Raw genomic sequence first — 14485 nt, 5'->3', positions numbered from 1 at the left:
CTTTTGAGGGATGAAAAACTCTTCCTTCACTGGCAAGGACCAGGGCAAGAACCTCCATGTCTTTTGCAACTCATGTTACAGAGTTGACCCTGTAGAAGACCATGGCTTTAGGAGCTGATGGATGTATTCAGATCCCACCCCAGCAGGACCATCAGTGGAAAGGGATGAAATGCCTGTGCCATACTCTGAGAAGACAACAGAGTTAGAATGCAACCAGCCACTCATTTTCTTCTTTTCTTGTTGGAGGACTGAGCAAACATCTGGCATGCCTAAAAGATTTGAGAGGACCCAAACCTAGACTGAGGTATAAACCACCAGGCATCATCAAGACTAAGGAAAGGAAGAGCCTGGAGGAGCTATTTGCCTTCTGTGCCAGGAGCCAAATGATTTGGTCATCATTTGTGTTGCCTATTTGATGAAACCTTTTAAGAACCAAATCTTACTGGAATTATACTATACTAATCAAATCTGCTGGGCCATGATTCTCACTCTGACATTTTATTTGGCTCACAGCCTCAAATTAATCACTGCTCCTTGCCTCAGTTTCCTCACAAACAGGAAGGGATGCATCCAAATTACACTCACCTGAAAGGGGTGCTGTAAAACTTAATTAAGCCCTGAAAAGCACTCTGCAATTGTGAGATGAAAAGGTGCCATTAAAGGCTTCTAGTATTATATTTCACTAAGATGCTCAGAAATATTTTGGATGGAGTTAAAGAGAGAAAATAAAAAGGGAATAAATCACAAACATTGCAGATTAAATAAATAAATAAATGCTGCCCACCCTCTCTTATCTGTAAACTCACAAGGCACATAGATTGCATCTAAACAATCCTTTGTGTGAAAAACTGCTCATACATTTGCACACAAGATGTAAGGACAATGCTGGTTTTACATGAAAGGGAATATCCATGTTTCCTTGCACACCCTCAGTGAAGTTAAAAGGGTTAATAAAATATAAGTTGAGATCAAAAAGAAATCTGAGGTGACATTTTGGCCTTGAGGCCTTCTCTTGGCTGTGGGAAAACAGAACCAGGCTGCTCTGCAACCTACAGGCTGCAGCACAATTAGTGGGGGTTTCAAGCTGCATGGTTTTTTCCAGGCTCAGGCTGTAGAGATCTGAGCATCTGCAGTGAAAGCAACAGGAATTTAGTTCTTCCAGGGGAGAATTACCAACAGTGACAAAGATGGCAACCTGAGAAAATTCAAAGTTAGGCAATTAGGAGATTTTACCTGCCCTGATCAGACCCAGATAAAGCAGTAAAATCCTCATGGTAAAACACACTCCAAAGGGAAGGGCTTGGTGTGTGTGTGTGCAGCTGCAAGTGTCACACACATCCCCAGGACAACTGGAGGCAGTTGGCTTTCATCTTTTGACTCAAGACCTCCCCAAGACCTATGCATTACAGCACAAAAAGCTTAAAGGGAGTTTGTTACAGCTATATTAAAATTGCCTAACAAGTGAGGTTCCCAGAGAACAGCACTCAGGTTTTTTTTTTCTTTTTCTCTGAAGTGAGGGCTTTCCTTACAGCCCAGCTCCTGAGCTGACCCTCTCCAACACAGACTCTTTTTCTGTGCAAGCTTACAAGCTGATCTCCTTTCCCCACTGCCCTCCTCCTGATAAAAAGGATTCCCAAGCATAGCTGTGATTACAGCTGTGGATGATTACTCCAGATTCAGTGATTTACCTCAAAAAAAAAACAGATCACCAAGATTGTTGGCTGCTGAGACTCTGGCTGCTCACCCAGTCTGCCTTTAGGTGCCTAGCTCAGAAGGTTTATGTCCAAGTGGAACAACCAGAGGATGATGGAGGTGCAGGTCCCTGTCTCTCTTTATGGAGCTTATGGAGCACCAAGCTTGCACAACCCAGGCTGGCTGCTTGAAATTGAACTGGGAGAACGTTTAATACCCTGCACAAAACCTTTGGGCATCGTGTCAAGCTCTTGTACAAACAGCACCATTTTGGTTTAAATACTATCTGACCATCACTTTTCTGTGGCCTTGGAAATTAAGCTTTGGTTTCAAACCAAAATCAGGGAGCCCAGATTTCCAGGTTCATTCTGCCAAAGCACAGTAATTGAAATCTCCAGTTTGGTGAGGACCACGTTTCAGAACAATAACCATGCTTAAAACACAATGCTCTGGGTTCCAAACACCAGGACACCTGACTGTACCACAACACCCAATAAGCTGCAAATTCACTGGGATAAAGCCCATGCTTTCATTTTGTGTTTGCTCAGCACCTGGTTAGTGATTAGTTCTAATAAAGTACCTAAAATACAAAGCAGTAGTAACTGAGAAACGTGACCCATTACACTGGGGATACAGCTGCTAAATAATCATCCTAAAGCCACTGAGTAAAAATCCCTCTCAGAAGGTAAGAGAACTTTTGTTGTTGAAAAAGAAAAAACAGTAAACAAAATATCTCATTATGTTTGTTCTTCTGTAGCAAGAATGTAGGCAATCACAAAAGGTAAGGAAGAGCAAGCAATTCATAAAGATGTGTCAGCCAGTAAAGAATCTCCTCTGAGTTAAACAGGTACAGGGAAAAATAACCTGCAAGGGCTGAGAGGTTGCACAAAGAAACAGAGAGGTTGCAGAAAGAACTTGCCAGACAAACTTAGTAAACTGCCAAACAGAAAGAAGTTATCATTGTACAATGTCTTATGTGTTAGTAAATCATTTAATGGAACTATTCAACTTTATTTAGATGCTAGCATAAAACTGTGTCTAAAAACTTCTAAAATTCACCCTATTCTTTATTCTGCTGCTCCAGAGTTCATACATTAGTCATCTGCTGCCTCAGCTACTTCAACAGATCTTTTTAGTTTCGGTCTCACAGTTTTCTTGTTCCCTTTGTTTCAGTGACCATTTCAAAGATTTTTATCTTTTCATGCTCTTCCTTCTCAGCTCCTTGGTTTCCACTTGCTATAACTCAAGTTCAAATCACTGTTTTAGAGCCCCACCAAACCCTTGGACCTCTTTCTTTACTACTTCTTTCACTATTCCTGCTCCTGAAAGGAACTATCAGGCTTGTTTGGACTATCTGAATCTTCTTTTCACAGTGCAGTCTTTACTTGTGATGTGAAGGATGCTTGTGACATCTTTTAATTCATTCCTGCAAGAGGCTTCCCATAGAAAACTCCCATGTTTGCTTGTACAGCCATGCTCCCACTCCCTATTTCTGCTATTTCCCACCTTTGAGATGTCTGTGGACTCAGCTTCTCAGACCAAAAAAAGCACTGATTGACTTCAGCAACTTCTGTTGAGTATTCTTCTGCACATCCACAGTGTCACATACACCAACCATACACAAACTCCCCAAGAATGAATTATTTGAGGGAACTGCCCCTTGGGAAATTTGCAGAGCCCGTGCTGAACTCAAGTTTTTAATATTTCAGTAATATTTTAAAACCACTGATCAAGAGATATAAAGAGCTGATACAATAATGAAATTTGCAGATGATGTTAAATTAGGAAGTGTTGCAAACGAAAGTGAAGACAGAGGAATAACACAGAGGACCTGAGAAGGTTTAGAAATAAGAGCAGGAAATAACAAAATGAAATTCATCCGGGAAACATGGAAAGGTACAGTACATCTGGGGGAAATATTTCAAAATTAAATACCAAAAGTAATCCGATCTTGTGGTTCAAGGTGTGAACTGATTGCCACAGCTGAAATAATCCTCTCAACCCTCCTGCTCAGCAACATATAACTGGCAAGGTACATTATGAAGGGTTTTGAACGATCAGGCACGAGTTATTTTTGGAGGCAGGATGCCTGTCTCTTACAGAAAATCCTCTGCAACATCTATATTCAGAGAAATAGCCAGCTTTATTGAGAGCAACATTCCCACTCTTGGGAATATTTTGCTTGCCTCCCCCCTTTCCATGCCCACTGTTTACCCCCATCCCCCAGTTCTGACAGTTCAGACCTATGCCACACTGGCTTAGAGGTTAGAACAAGTTGAAAAGAAGAGGGGAAGGGGATGCCAAGCTGCTCAGAGGGTGAATTATCTGGGTTTTTAGCATTCCTGACCTCAGAGAAACTGCCTTGCTACTTTTCACTCTCTGTGGCCACAGGGACTGCTCTACCAGACAAGCAGTAATGTTGTCAGAAACACAGATACTCAGTTGATGTCAGGGTTTTTCTGCTGACTTCAAAGAGAATTGCAAATTTAATGTGAGTTGCAGTGAAATAGGATATTGAAATGCTTCAGTGCAGCTTAGTTTTCCATCTTCAGGTTCACCACAATCAGGAACTAGACAAGATCTGAGGCTTTGTATGGCATTGATAAAACCACAGCAAATATATCACAAAGCTTTGGCCCTTGACTGCCAGCAACTCATAGAGAAGCTGGAAGGAGTAGAATGGAAATCAATAACAATGAAGGATCTCTGACAGATGGGCTTTGAAGAAAGTCACTATCCTCCTTTGTTACACATAAAACAAAAGACAAGAAATGTCATTAAAATAAATAAATTCATTATATCCCTATAGCAAATCAGTCTCTCTGCTTCAGAGCAGAGCTTCAGCTTAGGAACTGGCTTCCTGCTCCAGATCTAAACAAACAGCACATAGATCCTTACACATTCCCTGCCCTGTTCTTCCTAGATAAACAAAATGAACAGGAATGAAATCAGAGACTGAGCCAGTGGTTTCAGCACTCATTCAGATCTCTTAATTTTCTCACCTACCCCCTTCCACCCAATGCATTCCAGTTGATTCAGTTTATTCTGAAATTCCAGAGCTGTGAATGGCTGGACAAAAGCTCCAGGAGTCTTTGCAGCTGGATTACCTCCTGCCACTGAAGTGTGGTGTGGTTTCTCCCAGGCCAAGAACAGGGTTTCCTAGAAATTAAATTGAGATTGAACACCTTCTCAGAAAGATTTGCTATACTCTAAAGAGGAAAGCATAAACCTTTTCACAATCATTTTTGCATCAAGTTCACAGTTTGTGTCAAGTTGACAGCCTTGACTTCCATCTGATCAGACTGAAGCAAGCAGGCCCCTGTGAAGCAGCTATCCCTCCCTAAGCCATGCTGAAACAGGGGAAAATGTTCATTCCCTCATGGAAATTAGTTTTCTGAGGGTCATTCTGATAGCAAATAGAAGGAAACAAAAAAGAAACAACAATTTTGGGGGAATAATTATAACCACTGCCAGCTTGTTACACTGGAGTGGGTTGGAAGCTCCAAGGGGAATATGCTAATGGGACTAAAAACATCTGATGATGACTGTTAACATGTAAGGACCAGAGGGCTAAGGAGGATCTCTAGTTAATCCAGATCTCTGGTTGGACCCTAAGTGATCTGTGGTCTGTTCCTCACTGTGCCACGTGTTTCCTGCACAAACCCAAGGAAATGGCTTTATGCACACCTCAACTCCAGGTCTGGAAAGCCAATACATTCCCAGCCTTGCCTGCTCATGCTGCAAGCTAAGTACATGTATCAGTGGATCCCCCAGATTTTGGACAGAGGAGGTATTTCCAAAGCAGGTAACACTATTACAGGCAACTGGCACTGTCCCCCTTCATTAGGCAGGTATGTCTGCAAAAGCTTCTCCAACCAGGAAAGAGAGAAGAGCTGTGGTTTGCAATCCCTGGACCAGCAATTCATTATGAATCACTTTGGGTGGGCTGAACTTGCACTTAATCATCAAAACCCATGCAGAGGTCCTGAGTAGCTGCATTATGCAGAGTCAAACAGCTCTGGCTCACCATGGCATGTGGGTTTTCCAGCAGTCACGAATCCCCACCCTCCACAAGCTCTTTATAGTCTGGAAGAAGGTTGGGCATGAAGATGGAAATGCAGTCGTGATATAATGGAGGGTGGTGCCTGATCCTATCAGGGCTTTTAATATTAGTCTCATTGCTGCAGGGGCTGAGCACTTCCAGCTCAGGATGGGTGCTGCCATCACCCAACTGTCTGATAGAGAGACCTGCAGGCAAAGTTGTGGTCCTGGAACTTGAGATGAGCAGATCTTCTATCTGGATAATGAGCTAATTAAAAATTAATTTAAACATAGTCTGTATAAAGTGCTGAAGCATATGATGTGGAGTAGAATCCTACGCTGGATTTGACAACCCGCAGCTGCTACTGCATATTCAGTATTTTTGGACAAAATTATATGCTCCTCCTGCCAGACTCCAATGAGAATTTTCCCTCACTGAGCACTTCAGGATCTGGCTCCAGGATGCAGACTGAGTGGTTGGTCCATGTGATTATGTGCAGAGATAGGAGCTCAGACCCAGAGGCTGCTTGGCTGTGTTTGCACAACCACCATGTTTCTTAGACCAAGCCACGTTCTACAAAGAGAGCATGGATTCATTCTGTCCTTCCCACTGCTTCTGCTTCCAGACTTCCTTCGTGCTGGGCCAGTTTGTGGGTCTCAGCACTTTCAGTGCTGATGTGTCCATAAATAGGACAAAAATATCTGTATCAGTAGTAAGCACAAAAGGTATTTTGCCTGCAAGGCATGTGAGGCCTCTGGGAACCATGTGGCAAGCTGAAAGGCAAGCTCTGGTTGCATTCCTCTGCCAATGAGTCTCAACTGGGACACAGATATATATGGGGTGTCAGGAGCTGAGAAAGCAGAAATCAGAGTGGTGGGAGCACACTTAGGAAGCCATGAAAGAGAAAGGACTGCTACAGTTCCTACTCTCTTCTTGGCCAGCCAGTAATTGAGCCCTGCCCCAAAGCAGGTGCTGATTTTTGTCCTGCAGAGCCACTGGGAGCAGACTCTGTCCAGTCTGAGTGTTTCCAACAGCCAGGCCAGTGCTATATGAAATGATACTAAAAAGAGTCAACTAGAGGGAGAGGTGTTCCCCTGCTTGCCTGTTTCTTAATGATGATATTGATATAGCCTCAAGTAAAAAACTACTGGAATAGACCTATGAAAAGAAAATTTTAAAAAAATTCTGTTTCGGTTTGAATGAGGACAACAGGATGGTTGCCTTGGCTCAGGGACTGCAAACCTGAAAAACATGAGTCCAGTTCTAGGAAGCAAAATCAGAATAAAGGGATTGCTTCTGAATATCCTTACACAATGTGCTAATTAGGTTTTGAATCTGAATACAACCACAGTCACTGATGGTTCACTAAATTTAGGGATGTTGGTAGTTTGTTTACTATTAGTAAATAAAACATTTTCCTTCATGCTTAATAAGCATGTTAATTAATCACAGAGAGATCTAGCCAAGAAGCACAATTAGGTAAGAATTGCACATAGCCACACTTACTTTTGTGATGTTACCAGGTGCAGAATCACTATGACTCTTCCTAGAAATAGCCTCAAACAGTCTGAGCAGATCAGAACAGGGATCATGAAATCATAACACCCCACGAAGTTGGAAATAATCTTGCATATTCAGGAAGCTTTCTTGAACAGCAGGAACACATTTGGCCTTTACTCACCACCTTTACCCTGTCAGTCTTCCCAAAGCAAGAAAGGCACTGAGATGCCAGGATTCTGGCTGTGCTGCATTAGAGGAGCCCAGGGATGGTGAGAAAGAAGACCATGAACAAGTTCCCTATCTGGCTGAGACACAGCATATCTAATTTGAGAAAGAGCTTTCCATTACTCCTTAAAAAAACTCAGTAGCAAAACATCAGCATAAAATAAATCCTTGTTTAACTGGCTGATTCTAGCCAGCTACTGTGCATTGCTTATTGGGTCCCAGTGGGACTTCACAAGAGGCCAGTTGGTTCCCCTGAAAGGGCCCCTCTGGGTGCTCCATCAGCAGTACTGTCAGCATGTTATTTTTTTTTCTGTGCTACCTACAATGACTTTTCATAAAATTTCAAACTGAGATCAAACAATTTTTTTCTTTTTCCAGTGTACTTGCACACAGATCCAGAATGGAGACCACACCCATCAATTACAGCTCTCTGTCTCAATAGGACACTCCATAAAAAGGCCAGAGTTCACCTGCACAAAAGATGGGACATCTTGTGGGCTCTTCAAGATTTCTTCTTTACAAAACAAAGAGCAAATTTCCAAAAGAGGTAACACCAGAAGCTTTAACATCTTTTGTTCTGTGCATGTTTCTTTGACCTTGTCTGCTCTGCCAAAACCCAGAATGACATGTGGATTACAGTAGAGAGGTGACCATAGTACAAGAACATCTACAGAGCAGAACACAGAAGAGATTGGATAAAACATCCTTCCCAAACTTCCCCCCACATACAGATGCCAAAGCTTTGGTAGAAATGAGTGTAACAGTCACCAGAGCAGACCTGACTGATGCCTTCCCTGTTGGAGGTGATCACCTTTGTAGTGATTGCCTGTTTCAAAGGGAAGAGAAGCAGTAAGTACATTTACAGCTGAGCACAGAAATGTAAATCAGAAAAGAAAAAACTCCTCCTCCTAAGAAGTGAAGCAACACTCTCATGTCCTGCACCTCCAACAAACTGGGGCCTAACCAGAAAGAGTATGGGTGCAGCTGCAGTAAGGATGTGATTTCATGGCCAGCTTCATCTACTTGAAATTTCAAACAGTACTGAAAGGGCAAACTGAAAGAGACCTCCCCACCACCTCACCTGTGTCTCCTCCACTCTCTGTGTCAGCAGATGTGGTTGCTGCCTCAGCACTCAGCCAGAGCTGCATCCCCCTGCAGCTGCTGGACAGCTGGATGGGTGCTGCTGTTGGCACACAGCAGGGACAGGGGACAGACACTCACCCTTTCACCACCTTTTCAGCAGTTTAGGACAAGTTTGGAACAAGGACAAAACTACACCCAGATTCCCCTGTTAATTGCTTCACAATAACAAATCAGGTTCCTGGTAAAGAACAGGCCTTTGGGATACCTGCTTTTATGATACCATGGGCATTGCTCTACAAATGGAAAGAGATATAAGTCAGCCAAATGTTTGTTTCAAGAGATGAACAATAAATGGAAAAAGTCGACCAAGTGAAATGAAATTCAAAGAGAAGCTTTGGGGGATAGATCTGTAAGGCTTGAACATTCATTTTTAATTACTTTCTCATCTTCATCTCAGAGAATACTACTTCCAAAACTATATTTAATATTGGTGTCATGCTAATTAGTATTACATGGAAAGCTGGCTTAGGAGGCAGATCTAAACCAAATGGTGAAAAAGGCAACAGAATGTGGCTTCAGCAGCATTTGGGTGAAGCCTTTAACATTTGCTTCTCCCTATTATCTGTCTCCAACTCTTTGCTAAATTCACAAGGCAGACTGCAAAAAAACTTCAAGAGGTGTAAAAAGAACAGGCTAGGGGAATACAGGATGAATAGTGCAAAAATCACCTTTTTATTTTAGAAACAGAAATTCTTCGTATTGAGAAAAAAAAAAAGAAAAAAAGAAAAAAGAAAGAGTAATTTAAACCCATATATGAGAAAGAATTAAATACTAGGAGAAAAGGGACAGCTTCCTCTACAGCAGTCAGTAATATCCTTTGTCAGTGCCAAGATCTCAGATTAGATGGATCACTGCTCTGGTCCTGAATGATGACTTCTACCCAGCTCCCTGCCCTTCCCCACCAGTGGCACTGTGCCTGTGAGACAGCAGGGACAGCCACCAGCACCCTGCTCTGCAGCAGGGACATAGCAGCAGCTCCCACAGCTCTCAGGACAAGCTGGGTACCTATTTCCAGGAGAGGTGGGGTGAGAGCACTTGAAATACAAGCACTGAAAGTTCAAGTCAACAGGTTTGGAAAGTGGCAAAGACAACCCAGACAAATAGCTCAAGGTTTGCAGGGCAGCTCTGTGACTGGTGTAAATCAGATGAGCACTGCTCAGTTCAAGGGAAGCTGCCAATGCACGACAGATGAGCACCCACTCCTTTGCTCTGCTGAATCTCAGCATCTGAACTGTCTGGATCTCATCCAGCTTTCTGGTGCTTCCTCCAGGTCAAGGAAAAAGGTGAAAAGAGTGCAAAATGTTGTGCTGTTCTCAATGCAAAAAAAAAAAAAAAAAAAAAATCAAATCACTTTTGATCGTGCAAGCTGACCCTTCATTTTCACACAACAGCAAAGACAGGAAGAGGAGTTGTAAAAAAGAATAAGGAACTTCCTCCTCTCCTTCTTTCACATCCCCACCTCTACGTGCTTTCCTGCTGCTGACAGAAATGAAAACCAGGCCTGGGGAACCCACTGGAGATACCCAGAGGCACCAGAACAGCTCCAGTGCCACACAGCAGCTCAAAGCCTTGAAAGGCTGCAGAAACTCCCCCCGTGCTGCAGTTCAGCTCTCCACCCCAAGAAGTACCTGGCAGTTTCCTCTCTTCTCAGCATGTCTCTACTGTGACAAAAGGTCCATATCTTCTCCACCATACCATCTCTCACTGTGCACAAAGGATGAGCATCTCTGCTCCTCCTGCCCATGCTATCTCCAGCCATGGCCACAGCCAAAGTGATGAATTGCCTGAGCTTTACTGACTGCTTCTGGCCCAGCTCCCCCTTTCCACGTGCTGATTTTCACTGCTGCCTTTCTACACATCAAGGCTATCTTGAGGATTTTGGAGACAACAAACCCTGATACTGCCAGAGAGATCAGGTCTTGTGCCTTGAGAGGTGACTTCTGTCCATGCATGCTGCACCTGTGTGCCCTGTATTGGAGTTAACAGAGTTGTTACTCTTCTGCACATGCACAGGAGCTTTTTCCTACCAGTCTCTGCCACCACTGTCAAAAAAACACACCCAGATGATGTGCAGAAATGGAGAAAGCTTTTCTGGGAGCTTTTCATATGAATCAGGAGCTTTTACTGAGCTGTTACAGAGGACATCTGGTGAGTCCTTCACTGGTTGATGGGATGTGGTGATGTCTCCACACTGGCACTGCAGCAGACTGCTTCACCTTGGATCATGCAGTCAGGCCCAGTGGTTAAAATAAGTATGGCAAAGAGGTAACATGCAAACAAAACAAAGAGATCAAAAGGAAACCAGACATTTTCCAAACTTAGCAGGATTTTTATCCAAGTTCAGGAAGAAGTTCTGCTCCTCAGCAGAGCGAGGACTCAAATACCTGGGCTGCTGATTTAGCCAATACATTGACAACAGCAGAAGATGGCTCCTAATTGCAAGACCTGGCTCTGTTAATGCCCACGTCCAAACCAACTGCAATTGCCAAGCATCTGGCTCAGCTCAGACAGAAAGTCAGGCAGGACCCAAACACTTGGTCAAGATTTGTATTTCACTGCATTTCAGGGCTGCTGGAGGGTTGAAATATGGAGCTCTGGTCTATCCTCAGCAAAACTCTCGCCCTTCTCTAACCCTTCTGTTTTCCCAAGATGCTGCTGGGGTGTGTGCTGAAGGGCTGGGAAGAGAAAGGGGTAGAGAAAGAAAAAGGAGTTCCTCATTCCTTGCTGTTACCCTTCCTGTTTTCCTGGCTGTGCAGTCAGAGGTTTGTCTTTCCACAAGCAAATGACTAGAAACAAGCTCACCCCAAACGTATGTTTTCTCGTGTTTCCAGCACTTGGTCTCTGTGCTTGCTGACTGTTTAGTTACAGCATGAAAAATGGATATGTGGAATGAAGACATTTCCCCTTTGACTAGCACATTTGCAGAAGGTATGTCAAGGATCTGAGGCAAGGGGTATGGGCAAGCTTTCAAGAAAGTTTTTTCTCCCCCCTTTCTCCTTTGCTTGCTTATTGGAAGAGCAATAAATATCAAGCAGACAGGCCCTTCTCACAGTTACAAAGCCTACCTGTAACTGAGCTGGATAATTAGCAGCCTTGAAGATGATATATGACTTTCATTACCCTTTGGGACTGGAGACTAAATGAGGACAGAGCTAATTGCCGTGCAAAGCAGTTTGGCATGAATGAGAAAAATGCAGGCGCTGTCTCCTGCCAAAAAAAGGGCCCTATTGCTGCTCTGATCTCATGGCTGGTTTTTGCCGCAGGAGTTCACTTGGTGTCCATAAATCATGGTCTGCTTACAGCTGAAACTGCACTGAGTCATCAACATGCAATAAGCTGAGTGACAGATTCCAGCCTGACTACATTAGAACTTCAAACTTAGTCCTCCCCCCCCCAACGCTGCCCGTACTTAACAGAAAATTAAACCCAGACTACACAGACATGAAGGCTGTGAGAAACACAAGGCTTGTTTACTTGACAATAGTTTTTAAAGACTGATGTTTCCAGGAAATAGAATCATGCATTTTGAAAGGGAGAGGGCCACATTTATAAAATGACCCAGTGCTACAGCATTTGGTTTGTCCTTCCCTCATATAATATACTTGCTGATTAAAATGTATTACTCTCCTTTAATGATCTAAAGTGGCACTTTGTCATCTTAGTCCTTATGGAGATAGATTTAGTCAGCTATCTGAGAAAATATTTTCCTGCTCTTTAAAATTAGGCCAGAAGAACCTGAAATCTTACTGCAAATCTGCTTCCAAAGTGACCTGGGGCACCTTAACATCCATATTGTACCCTTAAAAAGTGTGGGCTTCTGGAGGAACTAAACCACCAATGCAAAAGAGAGTCAGTCCTTAAAGATACTCTCTTCCTCTCCCCATTCTGTTTTACAGAAGACTTTTTTTTTTTTTGCTTTTCCCTAAAGGTACCTTAGGTCTATTTTTTTTTTTTTAATGGAAGAGATTGTGCTGAATTTGCAATATGGGATCCTGTCAGATCCTAATCAATTAGCCCACATCAGCTCAGTATAAGGCAGATACCAATTTAACTCGGAGAGCTAAGCCTTCTGATTTTCTCTAAGGGCAGTCACATAATTCATTCTTTGTAGTGCCAAATTATATTTGACATTTAATTTAAAACTCAAGGTACCATAATGCAAAATCTCACTAAAAATAATGGTGATAAAGCAGAGGAACATTTCATTTGACAGTGAGGATTTTTTCAGCTTATTTATGCACCCAAACTTTCCCCCTCCCTCACCTTTCAAAGCCCCAGACTCACCACTGCTGGCTTTCCAGGCAATCACTTTCAGGTGATTGTAGCTTCTACAGGTGCTTGCATGCAGTAAAGGGACACTTGAAGGTGAAGGCAGCAAGGTGGCTGCTGCTCCCCCTGTGGGCAGTGGGCTCTCCTCTCCATGATGACCCATAAGCTCCAAGACATTTCATGTGTTATTGTCACTGTAGGTAGTAAAAGAAAAATACATCAGTTGAGTAGCTGGGCTAACTGGAATGGTTGTGTGTGGACTGAAAAAGGGGGTTGAGTTTTTGCTTCTAGAATACTTCACTTTTAGAAGACACAACACAAAGCTCCCAACTAAACCAGCTTCGTTCAGCATCTCTGCTGTGCAGTGAGCCAGTTCACAACCACCTGGTGCCATGGAAGTCTGTTGGTTCATGAAACACACCCAGACTCTGACAATCCAACTGCATGCATAAGTAATAACAAAAATTCCTACTTCTGCTTTCTTGAAACGTGCAACACGCTGCCAGACCATGGGGAGTTCTAACCATGGGCTCAGTCAGCACTTCCAGTGATGAATGTTAAGCTAATAGAAACACTGGTTGGATAAAATGTGCAGCCATCTCTGTCAAGATGAGTTGCTGGTGGGCACTGACTGTATCTGCACTGCTTGGTGTGCAAAAAGACTTCTCCAGCTAATCCAGAGCAGCTCCACGAGAGGAGAAAGGAATGGATCAAGTATGCTCTGCTTTGTTGAGACCCTACCATGTAGCAAGAAGCAAAGCACATTGGTAGAACAATACCCCTGAGAGTGACTCAACTTCTGTCATGTCAAAAAAACCCAGCTACTCCTTTGAAATAAAAAGAAACCAATGCCTAATGTTCTCATCCTTTATCTACAAGATTAGCTCTTGGGGGAAAAAAAAAATCATCACTGGTCGCAACATGCTCCTCAACATAAGATGGATGACTCGAATTCTGGGATGTGGATTTCAGTCCTTCATTAAGATTAATACAGTCCAGGGATGAACTCTGGTATTTTTGGAGTGAGTCTGTAGGCCTCAGGTTAGGCATTCTTCCTTTATTTCACATTTACATGTAGGTGCATGCATATGCTACTGGGAGTCAAGTTCAAAATCTTGCCCATTTGCCCATGTGAGCAGATCAGGGGGTTTTAGTACTTGCTCTGTGCTCTGTATTTGTTTTACAGAATACACCAGCTATTATCTGGGGTCTGAAATGTGGACAGAAAATAAACTTGCTATATACCAGACTGAGAGAGTACATTATCAGCATTTCAGGAAACAAAAAACCCCTGCATTTGCTGTTGGTACCCTCTGCCTTTATGACAGGTTTAAATTAATGAAACAATTGTGATGGCAGAATGCTGCTGTCAGATTTTCACAGAGTGGTTTGGGTTGGAAGAGACCCTAAAGATCATCCAGTTCCAACCTCCTGCCATAGGCAGGGATCCCTCCCACTTGCCCAGCTTGCTCCAGGCTCCATCCAACCTGACCTTGAACCCAAGGATAGGCCATCCATAACCTCCTTGGGCAACCTGCTCCAGTGTCTCACCACCCTCACCGTGAAGAATTTCTAAGATCAAATCTAAACCTACCCTCTTTCAGTTTTAAATTA

General features: G+C 43.2%; 1 long non-coding RNA gene across 3 annotated transcripts in view; it reads right to left on the bottom strand.

Moving 5' to 3' along the window:
- Nucleotides 1-14485, bottom strand: part of LOC139798129 (uncharacterized) — a 217666-nt gene that overhangs the window by 65280 nt on the left and 137901 nt on the right. For all 3 annotated transcript variants that reach the window (XR_011726740.1, XR_011726739.1, XR_011726741.1), the window contains exon 4: nt 12887-13065. This is a non-coding gene — a long non-coding RNA (uncharacterized lncRNA). The remainder of the gene's footprint in view (nt 1-12886; nt 13066-14485) is intronic.

Source organism: Heliangelus exortis, chromosome 7, assembly GCF_036169615.1.
Source record: "Heliangelus exortis chromosome 7, bHelExo1.hap1, whole genome shotgun sequence".
Taxonomy (NCBI): domain Eukaryota; kingdom Metazoa; phylum Chordata; class Aves; order Apodiformes; family Trochilidae; genus Heliangelus; species Heliangelus exortis.
The sequence above is the reverse complement of the archived record's forward strand: the minus strand, read 5'-3'. Positions and strand labels throughout refer to the sequence as shown.